The sequence below is a fragment of the Podarcis erhardii genome (genome assembly GCF_964252035.2).
Source record: "Podarcis erhardii genome assembly, chromosome: 3".
In the NCBI taxonomy this organism is placed as follows: domain Eukaryota; kingdom Metazoa; phylum Chordata; class Lepidosauria; order Squamata; family Lacertidae; genus Podarcis; species Podarcis erhardii.
The window spans coordinates 87,645,242-87,666,009 of record NC_138507.1 but is presented as its reverse complement, the minus strand read 5'-3'; the positions used below and the strand labels follow the sequence as shown (position 1 = coordinate 87,666,009).

General features: G+C 41.4%; 1 protein-coding gene across 1 annotated transcript in view; it reads left to right on the top strand.

The window, feature by feature from the left end:
- The window catches only part of KIF6 (kinesin family member 6), a 144,069-nt gene that overhangs the window by 94,148 nt on the left and 29,153 nt on the right, over nt 1–20,768 (top strand). The window lies entirely within an intron of this gene.

Sequence of the window (20,768 nt, the reverse complement as noted above, 5' to 3'; positions counted from 1 at the left end):
TGTCGGTCAAAATGGGACTGTGGGGTGTGCATTTCTCAGAAGCGCTGTTTGAAGCATCTGCCACCCTTCTCCTTTAAATGAAAGAGGATGCTTTGAGAAGTGCTTAAGGGCAGCTCATGGTGTCCTGTTCAGCTAAAATGGGACCTTGGGAACTGCCTTAAAGCACTTCTCACAAGCAGCTTGCATACTTGAGCAGGCAGGTGGCAGCAGAGGTGAGGGTGGGGAAGACCCACCCCCCACTTGCTGCTGACAGGAAAAACATGTGAGTTTCAGTCTTAAAGGTAAGGGAGGAGGCTTGCAAAAGCCTTTGTGAGTCTCCCATTCCCTTTAAGATTTTTAGCAAGAGTAGATACTTAAAAGGGAAGTAGGAGGAGGTTTGCAAAGGCTTTGGGTTTGTGTTACTGCAGCAACTTCTTAAAACATTCTGTGTGGACTTCCCTCAAAGATTGTTCAGTGGCTCCTTCTAATGTAAAATGTTGTGACTAAAAAGGAGCACAATGGGTGGAGGCGGGGGGGGGGGGGCTTGATATGCACATTGATACACTTTTACATTTCTTTTTTTATATATATAAATATTTATTGAAAGTTTTTTTAAATTACCATACAATTAAAGAAACAAAATAACACATATCGTAACATATTTTCTTAACTTCTTTGGACTCCTTCACATCTCCCGTTCCTAGTTTATAACTATCTAACCAGCAATTTATCACCTTATTTCCATTCTTTTTATCTATTTTTCCAATGTTGTATCTCTAATTTTAGATATCATTTATTCAAACCTTAAAAGTTTAAATTTAGCCTAATAATTATCCAAAATTTGTCTTTTCTTAAATTTAACTTATCTTCATATTTCACATCATCTAGCTTAATGGTGCCAAGTTACTTATAATCTAGCATCCTTCTTAACATTCATACAATTTACAATGTTTCTGTAAGTAGGTCTTGAATTTCTTCCAGTCTTCTTCTACCGTCTCCTCTCCCAGGTCTCGGATTCTGCCAGTCATCTCGGCCAATTCCATGTAGTCTATCAGTTGCATCTGCCATTCTTCCAGTGTGGGTAAATCTTGGGTTTTCTAGTGCTTGGCAACAAGTATCCTTGCTGCTGTTGTTGCATACATAAAAAATGTTCGGTCCTTCTTTAACACCCTCTGGCCGACAATACCCAGAAGGAAGGCCTCTGGTTTCTTAGGAAAGGTATACTTAAATACCTTTTTCAGCTCATTATATATCATTTCCCAGAAAGCCTTCTCTCTAGGGCAAGTCCACCAGAGGTGAAAGAACGTTCCTTCGTTTTCTTTACATTTCCAACACTTGTTATCAGACAAATGGTATATTTTTGCAAGTTTGACTGGGGTCATGTACCATCTATATATCATTTTCATAACATTTTCTTTCAAAGCATTACATGCAGTGAAATTCAGCCCAATGGTCCACAACCTTTCCCAGTCCTCAAACATGATATTATACCCAATGTCCTGTGCCCACTTTATCATAGCCGATTTGACCGTTTCATCTTGTGTGTTCCATTTTAACAGCAAGTTATACATTCTTGAACGTACCTTAGTCTTAGGCTCTAACAATTCCGTTTCCAACTTCGATTTTCCCACCTGGAATCCTAACTTTTTGTCAAGTTTAAAAACTTCTTTAATCTGAGCGTAATGCAACCAATCTCGCACTTTGTCTTTCATTTTCTCCATACTCTGCAATTTCCAATTATCTCCATCTTTTTCTAATATTTCCCAATACTTCGGCCATTCGGCCTCCATATTGAGTCTTTTCCGGGCCTTAGCTTCCAATGGTGAAAGGCACCTTGGAGTTTTATTTTCCAATAAGTCTTTGTATTTTGTCCAGACATTAAACACTGCTTTTCTGACAATATGGTTCTTGAAAGCCTTATTAATCTTAACCTTGTCATACCATAAATATGCATGCCAACCGAAAGCATTGTCAAAACCTTCCAAGTCCAATACATCAGTGTTTTCAAGAAGCAGCCAATCTTTTAGCCAGCAGAAAGCTGCTGATTCATAATACAGTCTTAAGTCTGGCATGGCAAAGCCCCCTCTTTCTTTCGCATCAGTTAATATCTTAAACTTGATTCTGGGCTTTTTGCCCTGCCAGACAAATTTGGAAATATCTCTCTGCCACTTCCCAAAGCACTCCGTTTTGTCCACAATCTGTAAAGTTTGAAACAAAAACAGCATTTTTGGCAATACATTCATCTTTATAGCAGCAATCCGGCCTAACAAGGAAAGTTTGAGTCTTGACCAACTTTCTAAATGATACACTTTTACATTTCTAAGCAGGAGAACTTTGTGCCAGTTTTTCATGAGTTTTCTGTATTCTTCCAGCCACACAATTCAGAATCCTAGAAGGCTTGGATAACCAAAGCAATTTTACCCTCGCCTGTATGGACGTTCTTTAAGATATTTTGACAACATACAGTTGATTATCCTACCCATTGTCCATAAAGTAAGGATGAGGACTTAAAAAGGCTTTCTAGGTGGTTGGCCCACAATAGTGCATTCCCTCCCCTTGAATTTTTTTCTGAAGCAGAATGGTCCACCAGAGGTTAGCAAATAACTGATTACTTTAAAAGGATGTCATAGTACTTAGAGCGGAGCCCAGTGTTGTTGAGATCTCAATGAAATCAAGAGCCTAGACGAGGACAGAACTTGGCCAAAAGTTCCGAAAAAGAGCTTTAAAAATAAGTCAGCTAAGCTCTTCTGTTATTGCTGAGTTAGTGATCAAATGAGCTGATCATACAAAGCATAGAACAGTAGGCAGACACACTTGATGCATGTAAGATTTTAGTAAAGATTTCCAGCACATTGCTTTAAATGTGATGTTTACTCCACTAATTGGTATAACCTTTCCAAGAGGAAAAAATGAGCACAAATGGTATTTGAAAGCCCAAAGGAAAGCAGCTGTTTCTTTTATTCTGCTCAAAGATCACTTAATGCTATAATTGAAGCTGAGTGAGAGAGGAAAGACAAACTTTTGTGGGAGTAGCAGCCTTTCAGTTCAAATAGACCTTCCAGAAATAATGCATCTTGGCTAGTCAATGAGAATGACACATTCTTTCATTGCTGTGGTGATTCATGCAGGATCAAAAATCTACCACTACTACGAGGTATTGTAAAACAATTGTACACATCATTCCCCACTGTCATGTCACACTGTATTAATAGCAGCAGAGAAAAAGAATGTGGGTACTTCACTGTCTAGAAATGTTCAACAGGGTTACTTTAAACCTAGTCAAGATAAGCTCAATGCCTTTTGTATATAGATGTTGCAATAAACAGATTGCTTGTCTTGCCATAAATATTAAGAAACCAATAAAGGAATTAAAGGAGGAGGATAGTTCTTAGAAATTCAGGAGCTGCCTTCTGTTGAGTCAAAATATTGGTCCATCTAGCTCAGTATTATATATTCTGACCATTAGCAGTTCTCCAAAGTTTCAGAGTGTGTTTTCTCCTAGCCCACCCTGGCTCTTCCCTTCTTTGTCTCAGCGCTGGTTCCTCATCACTTGCCAGTTCATATGATATTTCAGGATCTCTCAACTATGTATCCTCCTTCACCACCTGTATTCTCCATTTTGGTTGTGCTGCTATGAGAAAAATCATTTTCTTCAGCCTTCCGTGATCCACTTCCAACTTTGTTTTTGTTCTCCTACATATGCACTGGGGAGAGAGTGTTTGGGTCACAAGAAAGAAATCACAAAGTATTAATCACAGGTGTCTTCACCTGCTATTAATATCCTGTATGGGTTTGCAGGCCTCTAGTCCTTTTTATCCATCTGGCATGTGAGACATCAGAAGAAGTAATTTTTATTAAAATCTGTGGTTAGTAATATTGTCTCTGTGGAATAACTGTAGTGAACTCAAGTGGAAGCATTGTTTGAAATGAAGGAAAATAAGAAAGTCAGGATCATGAAAATAAAACGCAGCTGTCCTGGTAAATAAGAGGATGGATGGAAAGATGGAATGGATTAGGGAGCACAGAAGAAAGGGTGTAAATGTTGGGATATTGTACAGGGGCATTGGGGGAAGGGAATATTTATGGAAATGAACATTCCCAAATTGTTAATCCATCTCAAATTCTGATCATATAGAAATAAACAGGAGCCTTGTCCAGCATAATGAAACATGGCCTGTTTTATCCCTGCTGCATGCAGCCATGGAATCCTCAAAGGCAATTGGAGGGTTACACTTTGTACTACTAGATCAGCTATACTATGCCTATTACGTATGCAGTTATATTGCTGAAAGCAAATGTAGACCATTTGACTTTATCTGGCTCACCCAGCAAAGTAACATTTTAAAGCAACTTGTTGACAAGTTGGAAAAGTCTCTTGTACTATCTGTCTCATATTTTGCCAATATGAATGACACACCTTTTCAAGCAAGAGCTCATTATTCAGAACTGAGTACCTCAAGAAAGGTGATAGCAGTATTGCATGAATTGATATGCCAGAAGGATTATATTCGTGCATGAGCTTAAAGCAGGCATGTGCCCTCCCATAGGACAGGTCCACATTCCTGTAAATATTTTATCTGGTAAAATCTAATCTGAAGTGGCATGTGCAACAGAGCTAGCCTTAAGGATTTGGGCAGGATGAGTAAAATAAGTTCTCCCTCATTTTGAGTTACCATGATTTTAATACTTATTTTGTAGCTTGACAGTCCATGGCTATCTGTTAACATGGGGTTCTATGGACCTGTGGGTACATTTGGAATTTTTAAAAAGGGCAGCGGATGTGACCTGGTGGAATGAAAGAACCAGTGGGACAGGGCTATATCTCTATATATAAACTCTATAGAAAGGACAGGAAAGGATTTACTGGAGGTAGCATCATTCTGTACATCAAAAAAGGCATTGAGTCCAGCAAGCTAGAAATCCTGAAAGGCATGGACTCCTCCACAGAATTACTGCAGATGGTGATACTAGGCTGCAAGAGTAATTCAATACTGGGGAAGTGCTATTGTTCCCCTAGTTAAAAGGCTCAGGGAGATCTTGAAATGGATAAAAACCAAGGAGGAATACAAAAGAAGAGACATGGAAGGAGTGACTTCAACCAGCACCAGTTTTAGGGTTGTGCCGGCAGTTCCCCTGCACAGGGGGCACATAATGCTGCTACTACTCATCATCATCATCCTCATCATCCTCATCATACCACCTCTATTTATATGGGTACCTACTGTGAAACTCTATTCTGTTTGTGGGGTGGGGGGAATAACGGAGAATCAAAATAGGAGAATAAATAGAATGGATTATACTGGGGAAGGGAAGGGTTGACTGGCACCATGAAGAGTAGCACTTGACGTTTTGTTGCATATCCCATTTTTTATTCTTGTTTTAAGACTTTTCTAAACCACTCCTGGGCATCATGTGATGGGAAAGCAGGATATAAATGGATGAACTACAACAGCAGTAGAATGGTGCCTTGTGCCTTCAGACCATTTTCTTGGCTAAATGAGATTGTACACCCACTTTCTCACAGATCATTTGCAGCCTATATGCCATGACCACTCCTGCTTCAAGATTATGCCCTTTAGTCTGTTGACCACAGTGAAAATCAGCAGAAATAACTAGGTGCACAGTTTCAGAGTTATGCTCAGATTATAGCTCCCCTTGCTTTGTGGGATTTGGGGGCAGCCAGCTGAAACTGGATGGGGAAAATTGCTTGAGCATCACACAGATAATTCCCATGTAACTGTATGTTCGTACAGTACTGGATTCCATCCTTAATAACTTGTATTTAATTAATATGCTTTTCCTAATTTTTAATCAAGTTTTGTATATCATCGTGTTGCAAATTTTACTTGGAATTCAGTCTTCCTTTCAAAATAACTGGCAAGAAGTAATCATGTTTCAAAACTTGGAACCCTAAGGCTGGATGTAATTAATATATTAATACTTATAGAACAGTAAGGTTATTCAATTCTATGAATTATGTTCCTAAACTCTTGTAACTTGCAGCTTTTCCATAGGCTAGCAGTAAAATAAATGAGAAAATGGGAAGAAGAAGAATAGAAACACTTTGCCTGTAATCTATTTTCTGAATGCAAAGAGTCCTTCAGCATCTGGTATCACTTCATTTTCATTTTAGAGGCCAGAGGCCTACTCTTTTCATACACTCCTACTGCCACTTGGACAGTCCTCAACATGAGAAAGTCCTTCATGGACACAGAGATGTGTATTTCTATGTCTCTGTTCTGAAGAACATATTTTTTTAGAGGTGCTGGACAGGCAATGGATCAAGATGATCAGTCACTCTTATCAAGAAACTCCAGTGTACATGTTATGTAGCGATCTAACTTTCCACAAGAATGGGCAGTATCTCCACCCTGATATATTAGCACTCTGAAATCATCAGGGATAATTTCATATTAGCATTTGCTGCTTTTTGCAAAAGTATGTTCTTTGTAAGGTCAGCATGCCCATGAAAGTGCAGATGTAAATCTTATTATTATAGCACTCTTCTTTCCACTCTCATGAATGGAAATGCCACTGTGAATAGGTCCAAATCCTTAAAAAACACAGTAGCATATCAGGAAGATATTTTGTATGTGTGACCTGCATATGAACAGTCATGGCAGAATTCACAAAATTGCTGCAATAAAATACAATGGCTGGTGTTTTCCAAGTTGATTAAACCTTAAATCATGTGGAATTAGCACTGTCGGCACAGCTGTTTCTGGATATGATGGTAGGAAAACAGTCTACAGCACAATAAATTCCTATATTACAAGGCCGTCATTACTGAACTGTAGCTAAGATTGAGCTGAGCTGGTTTTTTAAATCGTATTTTCCTTCTCTACCAGAAGTTATGAAATGGCTTTAAATCCACATACATAGTCAGCTGGCTTTGAAACATCTCCAATACTTATTCTAGAACTTCCCATGGAATGTACCTACTTTAGAAGGGCCTCATTTTTAGAGTTCATTTGAATGATTAAATCTTAGGAGTGGTATTTCTTTGATAATATAGTATAGAATAACCATTGTTAAAAGAGTTTAAACCAAGTGAAAGGGCATCTGATCCAGGTTCAGACTGCAGCATGTGAGGAGGGGAGGTTTAACCATTTACTCCTGGAAAAAAATCACCCTACATCACAAATAAACTCCCATTGGTCCTGATGGAAAGGGACAAGATGCATGAATGTACAAGATGAGAAGCATTTATCATTTCATATATTTCAGAAAACATCTTAAAATAATTCAAAGACTGCTTCATGGTGTTTTGCTTTGTGGGGAAGGGATTCCTCATGTTGAAAACTTCTCATTAGAACACCCAAAGTAGAGTGGATATGGCCCAATATTTGAAATAGCAATTTTCATCCAAAAAATACCACTTAATATAAGTAACCATTATACTTGACAAAGATTTAAGTATATAGGGAAAGAGGGAAAGTTCAGAAGTTCAGACATTAGACAAAAATGTATCATCTTAATCACTTTAGGTGTTTCATTGTGGTCCATAAAATTATCCATCACAGATACTGTTGAGTATGAGAAGAGGCAGGAGACCTTCATTCTGGTTTCTGTCCTTGTAGATAGAAGCAAACCCAGGTTCAGCACATACACAGAATAGATATAACTAATCCTAGATCTTTGCTAAGTGTATAGACACACAATGTGATTAAAAGCACATTGGCTCTGCCAACATACATTACATTTTTAGGTGCACACTTACGCAACTGTGTGGAGAGTAGACTTTAAGCTGGTGTGCTGGATTGAAGTACAGTTTCTTTCTACTCTGCAGCATATAATGCATTTTTTGTGCTCAGAGTTGTAGAGTAAGCACCTTACTTTTTCTACCATTCTTTAGAAATAATCAAATAATAAAAATGCAAACAGAAATCAATCGTATCTTGATTCATCTGGAGCCATTAAGACTAGCCTGCAGCATCAGCATGAATATGTAATTGACTTAAAGGACAGTGAACCCTTAGCCATATGGCATTGTGGTTTTTGTTTTTTTGTTTTTAAACTATGGTAATGGGCCAATTCTATATTTAATTCAAGGACAAACAGATGTGATAAACAACTAAGGGACAATGTCCAGATGCTGTCTCTCACTTGAAAAAAAATATTGACATGCTTCTAATTTATTAGGGCCCATGCAGAACCATAGAAATGTAAAGCTGAAAAGAAACTGAAGGATCTGTTGCCTGCATCAATGTTGGACCTAAAAGTTGCTAGTAATTTGGACCATACTATTCCTTTCTACACAGTGCTGGAGGGACCACAATATACTATGCCAAAGTCAATAATAATGGATTCTGCTGGGCTGGGCAAGCTGTGTTCTTTAAGGAGTTCAGTTGGTGATGTTTCTCCATCTAAAACTCAGTTCTGAAGCTTGGCTAGAAAAACTGGTAGGGAATGCAGCTGCTTAGGAGCCATCATCGCCGAAGAATTGATACTTTTGAATTATGGTGTTAGAGGAGACTCTTGAGAGTCCCATGGACTGCAAGAAGATCAAACCTATCCATTTTTAAGGAAATCAGTCCTGAGTGATGGACTTGGATGATGGACTCAAGGGCATCCTGATCAAATTTGCAGATGACACCAAACTGGGAGGGGTGGCTAACACCCCAGAGGACAGGATCACACTTCAAAACGACCTTGACAGATTAGAGAACTGGGCCAAAACAAACAAGATGAATTTTAACAGGGAGAAATGTAAAGTATTGCACTTGGGCAAAAAAAATGAGAGGCACAAATACAAGATGGGTGACACCTGTCTTGAGAGCAGTACATGTGAAAAGGATCTAGGAGTCTTGGTTGACCACAAACTTGACATGAGCCAACAGTGTGACGCGGCAGCTAAAAAAGCCAATGCAATTCTGGGCTGCATCAATAGGAGTATAACATCTAGATCAAGGGAAGTAATAGTGCCACTGTATTCTGCTCTGGTCAGACCTCACCTGGAGTACTGTGTCCAGTTCTGGGCACCACAGTTCAAGAAGGACACTGACAAACTGGAACGTGTCCAGAGGAGGGCAACCAAAATGGTCAAAGGCCTGGAAACGATGCCTTATGAGGAACGGCTAAGGGAGCTGGGCATGTTTAGCCTGGAGAAGAGGAGGTTAAGGGGTGATATGATAGCCATGTTCAAATATACAAAAGGATGTCACATAGAGGAGCAGCTTCTCTGCTGCTCCAGAGAAGCGGACACGGAGCAATGGATCCAAACTACAAGAAAGAAGATTCCACCTAAACATTAGGAAGAACTTCCTGACAGTAAGAGCTGTTCAACAGTGGAATTTGCTGCCAAGGAGTGTGGTGGAGTCTCCTTCTTTGGAGGTCTTTAAGCAGAGGCTTGACAACCATATGTCAGGAGTGCTCTGATGGTGTTTCCTGCTTGGCAGGGGGTTGGACTCGATGGCCCTTGTGGTCTCTTCCAACTCTATGATTCTATGATTCTATGAGTGCTCACTGGAAGGACAGATCGTGAAACTGAGGCTTCAATACTTTGGCCACCTCATGAGAAGAGAAGACTCCCTGGAAAAGACCCTGATGTTGGGAAAGATGGAGGGCACAAGGAGAAGGGGACGACAGAGGACGAGATGGTTGGACAGTGTTCTCGAAGCTACCAGCATGAGTTTGACCAAACTGCGGGAGGCAGTGGAAGACAGGAGTGCCTGGCGTGCTCTGGTCCATGGGGTCATGAAGAGTCGGACACGACTAAACGACTAAACAACAACATTTGGTGCTCTGCACAAGTGGACAGCCTCCCTCTTGAGCCTTACGTTTTGAATCAGCCACTCTATCATTACATTCTTCTTTTCCTCCATGCTTTGTCCATTTTAACAGTGAGCTGGCATTGCTGCCAACTTGTTTTGGCCCAGCAGGTCACTCTGCAACTTAGTGTGCCATGCTACTCTTTTCATTTAGCTGACTGCTAAGACAAGTCTATAGTGGTGCTGTCTTGCCTCCTAAGACAAGGCCAGGGTTTGGAGAAGAAGAAAAGAAATGGTGCTATATAGGCTGAAAAAGAAACCTGTCTTTTGTGCAACCTGGCCTCACCAGTGCACAGACGAGCAAGGTTCTGGAAAGGAAAAGGTTTACTATCTTTCCATTGACATTATAAGCATGGTGGCCATGCCTTTGTGGGTGCAAAGACACCACTGTCCTTTGGTCTTAATGGATTTTGCAGTACATCAGGATTAACTTAGGTTCAGTAAGTTCAGTAGACATAGGCTCTGGGTAAACATTAGCTGAATACAGCTCTTTTTTTCCTGAACATATGAAGCAATGTCTCTGGTTTCCATTATCTCCTGTCTGTTGTGATGCAAAGCCAGAGGTTTTGTATTTTAAAAGCTTTTTAAAAGTAAAAGATACGTATATGTAGATATGTATGTACAGGGTGGCTTACAATTAGGCGTACAATAAACATACAGGAGGAATAAAATGTAATATTTAAAAGTCTGGGGAAATAAAAAAGATCTGCACATGGCAGTGAAATGACCTCAAAGTAGATGTCAGACAAACCACCCTGGAGAGAGCATTCCACAAACACATCGATATAGAATGTTAGAGTTTCCAAAGCACTTCACAATATGTTACTGCATGCTTAATCTTTGCAACAATCTTGAAAGGTTAAGGAGTAACATTGTGCATCCCATATTGCTGGGGGACATGGCTGAGGCTAAGAGAGTGGATTGATTGTCTTAGGCTGTATCCTATGCACATGAAGGCTGCAATCCTCCCCCTCCCCCCAAGCTGCTCAAAAGGCGGTCATCCCCATCCACTGCCCTCTGCTGATCTCTTCTGGCAAGTGGGGAAGCTCTGTCACTGTGGAGGTCCCCACTGCAGTCCCAAAAAGCATGACAGAGAAAATGTTATTCCCGCTAATGTTCCTATCCATAGAAACTGATATGAGGCCACCCAACAGGGTCCATTGGTTTAATAGGATTTACTTCAAGTAAACATCCACAGGGTTGGGCTATGCAGAGAGCCCAAAGATGGACAACTTGGGAACATCAGTTAGACCTACCCAGAACCAATTAGACCTCTGGTGCCCCCTGCCCTTCCCTTCCCTGCCATGCCTTGAACCCTTGCCATGCCTGGCAACAGAGCTGCAGTGGATGGGAGAGGTAGAGGAGCTGGGGAGTGTGCAAGCATGTTTATGTGCACACAGTCCATAACCCTTTATTGGCTCAACCCCCCCTCCCCGCCTCAAACCATGCAACAGAGAGACAGTAGGGGGGGAGCAGAGCTGGTGAGCAGCGTGCACAGTCCATTTGCCTCTGCCCAGCACTCGTTTGGGTACTCCCCAGTCTCTCCCACTCACTGCCACCCTGTTGAAGAGCTTGGGGGTGGGGAGTGAGCTAACAGGGCTCCGTTAGCTCACTCCCCACCTCTGAGCCCTTAATCAGGGACATGCAAGTCCATAAGAGATCCATGAATTTAAATCAGTGTCCACGCTAATCTTCCTTCTAAAGTTCATACTGAAACAGGCCAGGCTCTCCTTCATCCCTCCCCCTCCTTATTTTTATCTTCACAATAATTCCATATCTTGTGTCTTCCATCAGAAGTCTGCACACTAATTTTGTTAGTTTCATCTCTTTTCCATACCTTGGGATGGTATTTTTATCCAGGAACCGAGGCCAAAACCACCAGATTTATCACAGTCCTAATGACAGCTAGCTGCATGCTGAGTGAATTCCTCAATTCCCCAAAACTACTTTTTTTGCCAGGACATGTGGAGATTCAGTATTCAGCATTTTATTGGTACTGTTATCTCCAAATGAAGAATGACTCCTTTGGAAAAAATGATTTGGTATCAACTGTGGGAATATTTTTAGCAGCCTCTTTGGTGAGGCTTCATAAAATATAATTAGTTGTGGAGAGAAATGTTAGCACATTGCTAAGGTCAGTTTTGGGCAGGGTTCACTCAAAACAGTTCACATCATTGGGATCAAAATAATATGTCTACAGTTCACATTATTGGGATCAAAAGGTACATTTCTGTAAGAATGTATGGTATTTCATTGTTCCTTGAGTAAATATTTGTGTTTCAGAAAGTTATGGAACTGGCAGTACAACACGCCAAAGCCCATCTCTTGTTTGTAGGAAAAAGTCTGTACATACAACAGAGCTGGAATCATTTACTTATTTTGTTACTAATAAGCCTTTGAGTTTGTTGCCTTGCCTTGGTAATGGACTCGATGAGAGCCAACAAACTGAAGTTCAATCAAGATAAGACTGAGGCACTATTAGTGGGTGGTTCCCTAGACCAGATGAGTAGGAGATTGCCTGCTCTTGATGGGATTACACTCCCTCTAAAGGAGAGGGTACGTAGCTTGGGGTACTCCTGGATCCATTGCTGTTGCTTGAGGCTCAAGTGGCCTCAGTGGCACGGAGTGCCTTCCATCAGCTTTGGCTGATGGAAGCTGCAGCTTCGTCACGCTGGCCACGTGACCCAGAAGTGACTTCGGATGGCGCCGGCTCACGGCCTCTAGAGCGAGATGAGCACGCAACCCTAGAGTCGGACACGACTGTCCCGTACGGGCAGGGGTACCTTTACCTTTACCTTTAATGTTACGAAATTGTTCTTGTGATGGTTGATTTTGAGATATATTCCTGTTTTCTTTGTTGTAAGCCACTTTGAGCATGATTCTCTTTGTGGAAGAGTAGAGTACAAATAGAATCATGAAAGAAGAAAGAATATGGAGAAACCTTAGTGTGATCCAGACAAAATATGACAACCATCTACTACATGGAGCAGGAAGGAAACATTCCTGATTTTTCAAACTTCCTGAAGTAGAATGAAAATTTGTGGTAAAATTGAGGAAGTAGAAAAGAACTTGTATTGACTTGACGATAGAAAAAGAAATTGTATTGACTTGAATTGAATGGGGGTGGGTGAAAAGAAATTGTATTGACTTGAATTGAATTGAATGGGGGGGTAGCATTTGGGTGCATGTCCTGCAGTCCACTTTGAGATCCATACCCATTGCACATAGGCAAAAGGACTGGAATTATCTGACTATAAGCCTAATGTAATATTAGGCTGCAGTTCTGTATCAATTTGCCCAGGAATAAGCCACATTCAGGGACGCGGGTGGCTCTGTGGATTAAACCACAGAGCCTAGGATTTGCCAATCAGAAGGTTGGCGGTTCGAATCCCCACGATGTGGTGAGCTCCTGTTGCTCGGTCCCAGCTCCTGCCAACCTAGCAGTTCGAAAGCACGTCAAAGTGCAAGTAGATAAATAGGTACCGCTCCTGCGGAAAGGTAAATGGCGTTTCCGTGCGCTGCTCTGGTTCGCCAGAAGCGGCTTAGTCATGCTGGCCACATGACCCGGAAGCTGTACGCCGTCTCCCGCGGCCAAGAAAACGAGATGAGCACCGCAACCCCAGAGTCGGTCACAACTGGACCTGATGGTCAGGGGTCCCTTTACCCTTTACCTTAAGCCACATTCAGCTCATTAGTACTTACCGTACTCAGAAGTGAGTAGGCACGACAGTGCTGTTAGAAACCATGTCTCCTATATTCTCCCAGTTGATTTCTGAGGGGATTGGGATTATGAGAGCTTCATGCAATGATCCAGATTTCAGGTACCTGCCTCACCTAGTAGTAGGTGCTCATTGCAGATTTTCTTAAAAATAAACTTGAGTCGTCATCAGTCAGGGCTTCTTTAGCTGTGATTACTGCATTTCAGGGGATTGAAATAGATGACCAACTCTTGAGGTCCTTCCCAACTCTACAGTTCTGTAAGTCTATGTGTGATCATGTTTGCAAATGTAAAGTCATTAGCCTATACAGACTAAATAATTGCCCTGCAGTCATAGTATAACTTGATTAAATAGCTGTCTGCCTTTGACAAAATATACCAATCTAAAAAATAGTCTTGATGCACATTTTGCTGTTCAGTCTCTAGAAAAAATTGCATGGATTTGTGTTGCATGCCTAGCAGCTTTGTAATAGAGGAACAGTGTTGGGCCCTTGGGAAATATGATGGTTAGCCTCTGTGGTTGGGCAGAAGTGTTTGTTACATTCTTGATGTGCACAGTTGACCAGAGGTGCAACCTTTAGTCTGACCTAATGGCTCAACATCATATTTAAAGAGATCATTAATCTACCTGATCTATGGACAGCTTCTGTCAGCACTTGTTATAAGGGAAAATATTGAGTACAGTCCACCAGGAGTATCACCTGCAGAAGCATAATTGAAATTAATAGAGCTTCACAAGAGCACAACTGTAAAACATGTTAGAGGAATAAAGAAAAATCGTTTGCACTAGGGCAGCCAACAGAGACTCTGATGGAGAGAGTGGGGGAACAAACTTGCTCCTTTCTATCACATAAAGCAGAAAAGAAGAGTGAATGAACACTCTGTAAATAAACCTACAACACAACTCTGCCAAATGGAGTGGAGAAATACGTAAGGACTGAGAAGCTTTATGCATGTTAGGGGTAAAGGGTAAAGGGACCCCTGACCATTAGGTCCAGTCGTGGCCGACTTTGGGGCTGCGGCGCTCATCTCACTTTATTGGCCAAGGGAGCCGGCGTACAGCTTCCGAGTCATGTGGCCAACATGACTAAGCCACTTCTGGTGAACCAGAGCAGCTCATGGAAACGCCATTTACCTTTCCGCAGGAGCGGTACTATTTATCTACTTGCACTTTGACATGCTTTCGAACTGCTAGGTTGGCAGGAGCTGGGACCGAGCAACGGGAGCTCACCCCGTCGCGGGGATTTGAACCACAGACCTTCTGATCAGCAAGCCCTAGGCTCTGTGGTTTAACCCACAGCTCCACCCGCGTCCCGTTTATGCATGTTAGGGACATCTTATATATTGCAAAATGTCTACAATGAGAATGTTTCTATGCAGAAATGTACCTAAACAGCATGTTCAGGTAGGTAACTCGTAATGGGTGACAGTCGCATGTGCTGGGAAGCTATAGAAGGCATATGCAGCAATTTACCAAATGCCAACTGATCACAGGCAGAGTATTCTGCTTGAGGAATAAGCAACAACAATGTTATATGTAACATCCCTGTTCTCTCAGCTGAGAGTCCACTTGGCACAGCTAGCACTCACCCCTTTCGCAATAATCATTTAGAAACACATTTACTGCGTACTTATGTTTCCATTTATCCATATTGATTTCAGGCCCTTTCTGTTAATGCCACATTGTTTTCCAGGCTAATTCCCCACCCTGGCAGCCCAACTTCATTTCACAGTTAGCTGTGCTTTGAGAAACCTTTGAATTTTCTTCACTGCATCAGGTTGCAACTGCTTCTGGGTGCAGTTCCTTCATGGTCTATGGGGGAGAATTAAAGTGACTTTAGCAGCAGTAGAGAGAACAGTGTAAGAACAGCGATGGAATAAAACAGATAGTGAACATTCCCCCTTGCCTTATCGCACTGCTACCCTGTCAAACTCTCAATCCATTAGTCTTGAACTAATTTTGTGATGGTTAACCAGCTGATAGTGTTGACCATTTCAACATTAAACAAACTTCACCCATTCTTAATAAATTCTTACATTTTTCATAATCTATAAGGAAAGCAGGTTACACTTTTCATCACAGCCCACATAACACAATCCATCGTTTCTTGCAGCCCTAAGTGCTAGATACTCCCTTTGTTAAAATAAAAGCTGATATTCTCCAGATGCTGATTTCTGCAAACAAAATCAAGACTGATTATAGCATATACACAGACTTGTCAATTTGCTTGACAGAAGGGGATAAAAGCAGGACCAGAGTGAGGGTGTGATGGGCCACATCAAATGTTTGCTGGGAGCCCTTCCATTTTTGTCCCGTTGGATACTAAGTGCCAAACCAAGAACAGGAGAAGTGTTTGTCCCAAAGCAATCATTAAGTCAATCCTGCCTTGTTATTATTCATAGGCATTTAAATGTTGTCCAGAATTTTTAATCTCTGATCTGTTTCCAGCACAGTCAATTTGCAAAGTAATTATAACACTAAACTCATCGATCAAAAAAGACATATGACTTCCTACTTTGCTCTCATTGTCAGCAAAGCAATATTTTGCTGAACCTTTAATAAATAACAAATTTAAATAGCCTAAGAAAAGTTATCCTAGTAGAGACAGTTCAGTCATAATCTATTATGTGCTGTTATCCAAAAAGCCTCCAAGGTTACCAAATAATTATGGTTGTTTTTAAATGACATGTTTATTATAAATGTATATGAATGCGGCTAGCTCATAATGCTGTTATCACAGTATGAGGAATATTTTGGGGGGAGCTTGGTTCAGGATAAAATAAGGTTGCTATTACATGCAATATACTAGTTTAAAAAATGTCAAATCATTGGAAAGCAGACATAAGCAGGGGTGTTGTTTTTTTTTTAAAGAACTCTGTTTATTCTTTTGGAAAATGTTCTCGAGTCAATTGTTTTCTAAACATTTCAAAGTTCTAAATGCGGATTGAGCTTTAATTTAACTGGCTCTTGTTCTTAATTGAGCAGGCACTGTAAATAGCAAAGCATATGAGTCAGAATTTGGGGTTTTCAAACATCTTTCTGTCAAACATCTGTTTCTGTTTGTGTAATACCATAATATTAAGAATATCAGAGAAAGAGACATATATATATATATATATATATATATGCTTTCGTAGATTTTCACGGGTACAGGAATGCAGGTTTTGGTGTCCTCGGGTGTCTTCCCGTGTAAAAGTTGGGGTGTCTAGGCGACGTTTCGACGAGGTCTCACTCGTCATCTTCAGGCTGGTGCTTTCGGCTTCTTGTTACTGGAACAGAGCAGGATCTCAGTGTTTGAGTTCCTATAAATACTGTAGAGGGGGTGTGGTGTATAGCCTCCAATGTTCTGGGCAGAGAGGAAGTTCCCAGGCTAGTGTGCCTTTTCTTCTTTTGTTCCTTAATTACTTGAGAGATATCTTGAGTGATTTCTTGAGTGATATCCTGAGTACCACTTAGGTGGGTCATTAGGTGTGGATTAGTTGTTAAAGTCTTTGTGTCTTGACCTCTTGAACTTTGTGAAGAGTTTTCCTGAGAAGATGGCTGTACTGTACTTAGTTGTGCTCTGGCTTGGCTTCGTGTATAGGGGCGAGCTGTGGTTTTGTGGCTTGTGTCAGCCAGATCTGTGTAGGGATTGCAGGGGGGTGCAGCATCCGGAGGTGCCACCATGGATTGGCTACTGGATGGTGTCTGTAATTCATCTGTGGAGAGGGTCTGGGTTTGGGTCTGGTGTGGTTGATTGGTGTTGGCGTTCTGTGTGCCTCTGGATCTGGTGTCAGTTTTTGTGGGGAGGGCTAATTTCCACGAAGCCAATTATACACGAAGCCAAGCCAGAGCACAACTAAGTACAGTACAGCCATCTTCTCAGGAAAACTCTTCACAAAGTTCAAGAGGTCAAGACACAAAGACTTTAACAACTAATCCACACCTAATGACCCACCTAAGTGGTACTCAGGATATCACTCAAGAAATCACTCAAGATATCTCTCAAGTAATTAAGGAACAAAAGAAGAAAAGGCACACTAGCCTGGGAACTTCCTCTCTGCCCAGAACATTGGAGGCTATACACCACACCCCCTCTACAGTATTTATAGGAACTCAAACACTGAGATCCTGCTCTGTTCCAGTAACAAGAAGCCGAAAGCACCAGCCTGAAGATGACGAGTGAGACCTCGTCGAAACGTCGCCTAGACACCCCAACTTTTACACGGGAAGACACCCGAGGACACCAAAACCTGCATATATATATATATATATATATTGCAGCCCAACCATCAAAGCTGCTATTATCTTCAGGTACAATGCTTTCCTTTTCCTCCTGACTGCTTTGTTTAAACTACTCATCCAGCAAGATTTGAATATCCTCTTTTATAAGTAGGTACCAGCCCCCTACAAACAGTTTTCCAAACTAGGGGGATCTGCTTAAAGAGACAACATAGGAGGGTGCACTATAATGACAGGTCTGTGGCCCACATCCTCTTGAAATGAAGTCTTTCCAATTTCTCAAGTTCCCACTGTTCTACAGACTATTGATGTTACACAAGTGTCTGGGCATGTGGTGTTTCACCAGTCTGGAGCACTTAACCAAACATGTTTTTCCTGGTAAATCACAGAGACACAAAAGCATCAAACAAGCAACTTGGCGAAAGAAAATCAAAAGTTAAATATAATTCTAACTTATGTACTCTGCTTCAGCATTTTTGGTAATTTGCTGAGCCAGCCCTGAAGACTTTTAGAAGACTTTTCTGAGCTGGATCTCACTGTCCAGGCTAAACAATGGGGGTGAAGACACTCCTTCAGGTATACAGGGCCAAAGCTGTTTAGGGCTTTAAAGGTCAGCACCAACACTTTGAATTGTGCGTGGAAATGTACTGGAAGCCAATGTAGGTCTTTCAGGACTGGTGCTATGTGGTCTCGGCAGCCACTCCCAATCACCAGTCTAGCTGCTACACACTGGATTAGTTGTAGTTTCCAAGTCACCTTCAAAGGTAGCCCCACATAGAGTGCAATGCAGTAGTCTAAGTCTTCTCTCTTCTCTTTGGCGATCACTCGTAACCGAGTAAGATTGTCTTCCATAAACACGGTTTTAACAATGAGTCCGTAAGTGACTATGGAGGCCAATTCTGGACCCACATGTCCTTCCACAGTGGGGACATTGGTTCCCGGGTGGGAATTGATCATGGTGTGGATTTGCCAAGTGTGCCTTCCTCTTAGCACGTTCCTCCCTTGCTTTCCGAGTTTGAGTGTCTTCAAAGTCCATGACACCTTTGGTAAAGGCTGTTCTCCAGCTGGAGCACTCGCAGGCCAGTGTTTCCCAGTTGTCAGTGTTTATACTACTTTTTTTTTAGATTTGCCTTGAGACAGTCTTTAAACCTCTTTTGTTGACCACCAGCATCACGCTTTCCATTTTTACGTTTGGAATAGGGTAGTTGCTTTGGAAGATGATAATCAGGCATCCGCACAACATGACCAGTCCAACAAAGTTGATGTTGAAGAATCATTGCTTCAACACTGCTGATCTTTGCTTCATCCAGTACACTGATATTAGTTCACCTGTCTTCCCAAGTGACTAAGTGGGAGGTAACCAGAACATGTACCACCCTGGCAAGACAGTGTGCAGACAGGTAGGGTCTCAGCCAGCGTACCAGATGGAGCTGGTAGACAGCTGCCCTCGGCGCCTGCACCTGCATGGACCATTGTGAGTCCAGAATGACTCTCATGCTTCAGAACTATCTCTTCATCATCAGAATTGTTGCCTTCTCCCTAATGGCATTATTTGCTCACTTATATCTTACCAATACATTTATTTCCCACTGATACAGTTTCAATCATCCTCTCACATCCTGCTGTGAAAATATTATGGCTATCCCTTGTTCCCATGTCTTTCAGACCACTCCTCATTTGGGCCTCCTCTCTTCTCCACCCTTGCTTATGTATAGATTCTCATGAAATTATTCCCTTGTGTACATTGTTATAAAATATGTTCATTCTCATGTAACACATAGAATAAAAATAAATTCTAGCCAACTATTTCTTTTCAGGAGGGCAGTCGTAGTTAAAACCTATCCTGGAATTTTTTGTGCTCTCACATTTATCATGGATTTCCCCCAGGAAAATTGAAACTAGTGTGGGTCTTCCAGCACTAACAACAAATGATTTAAAATAGAATTCTTAAGATGTGGTTTTGACCCCTATCAAGCTATGACTATTTCATCCAGCAACAATTTGATGTAAAGTACTAGAGTGAAGACACCCCAAAACATACCCCTGAGTTCTTTGAAAGAGATATATATTCTAATGTTTTTAAGACTTGTAGACTGACTGAATATTTAGATTTGCTCCCCTCTAAATGAGTTCCATTTTTCTTGCAGTTTGACGAGGTTTTGACTGTATATCTTTGACAACTCAATGATCTTGCCCCTTTATGACAGACCTCAGTTTCATATTACATGTTTTGTTCAGGGAGAGAGCATGAGGAAAATGGGCTGAACTTGTTCAGTGGCCATTAGGGAATAAGATTATTATTATTAATTACTGAATTTATATACCACCCTATACCTGGATGGTAACTGTTCCCGCCCAGACTGGAAATTAACCTACAGTTCTAGGAGGTCTTTATACTCAGGAGTTAGGATCAGTTGAAACAGAGGTGAAAAACATACATTGATGCATTGCAGGCTGCCTGGGACCTCATGGCAGCTGGGCAATATGAACAGTACCAATTCATACAAACAACATCTTTTTGTGAGGCCAGTCCAAGAGCCATGTCTGTAACCCAGCCCTGACTTTAATGTGAAGACTCCAGGAAATGGACTCCTGATCAAGGTGGCACAGCTTGTGACAGGATATTCACTAAGATGAAGGCTCCATCTACTCTTTCTGCTTGAGAAGGAGTTGGTACATTCCTATATCGAGCACTGAAACTTTTAGAAAATATACTGCATCTGGCATTTACAATTGCCCTTGGAACATTCAAGTATTTCAGCGTAACTTGCTTAAATGCTGGTTATGAGACTGAGTGAATGACTAATCGCAGTTTTCCATTGCTAGTTTTATGAATGAGTTCCTGTTAGTCCATTTGTCTTCCACGCTGCTTGGCTTTACAAAGTTGCAGGACGCTGCAGTTCCTTGAAAGTGGCTGTGCCGCCATCCTGGGACTGAATTTTCAGAGCCAATGACCAAGCCAGTGCTTTGAGATACGCAATAAATAAATTCTAAATGGTACTGGCATCGACAAGATAAAGAAAGACTGTTCAGGAGATTGCTAATGACAATGGAATATATGCCTGCACTGGCTCTGCAG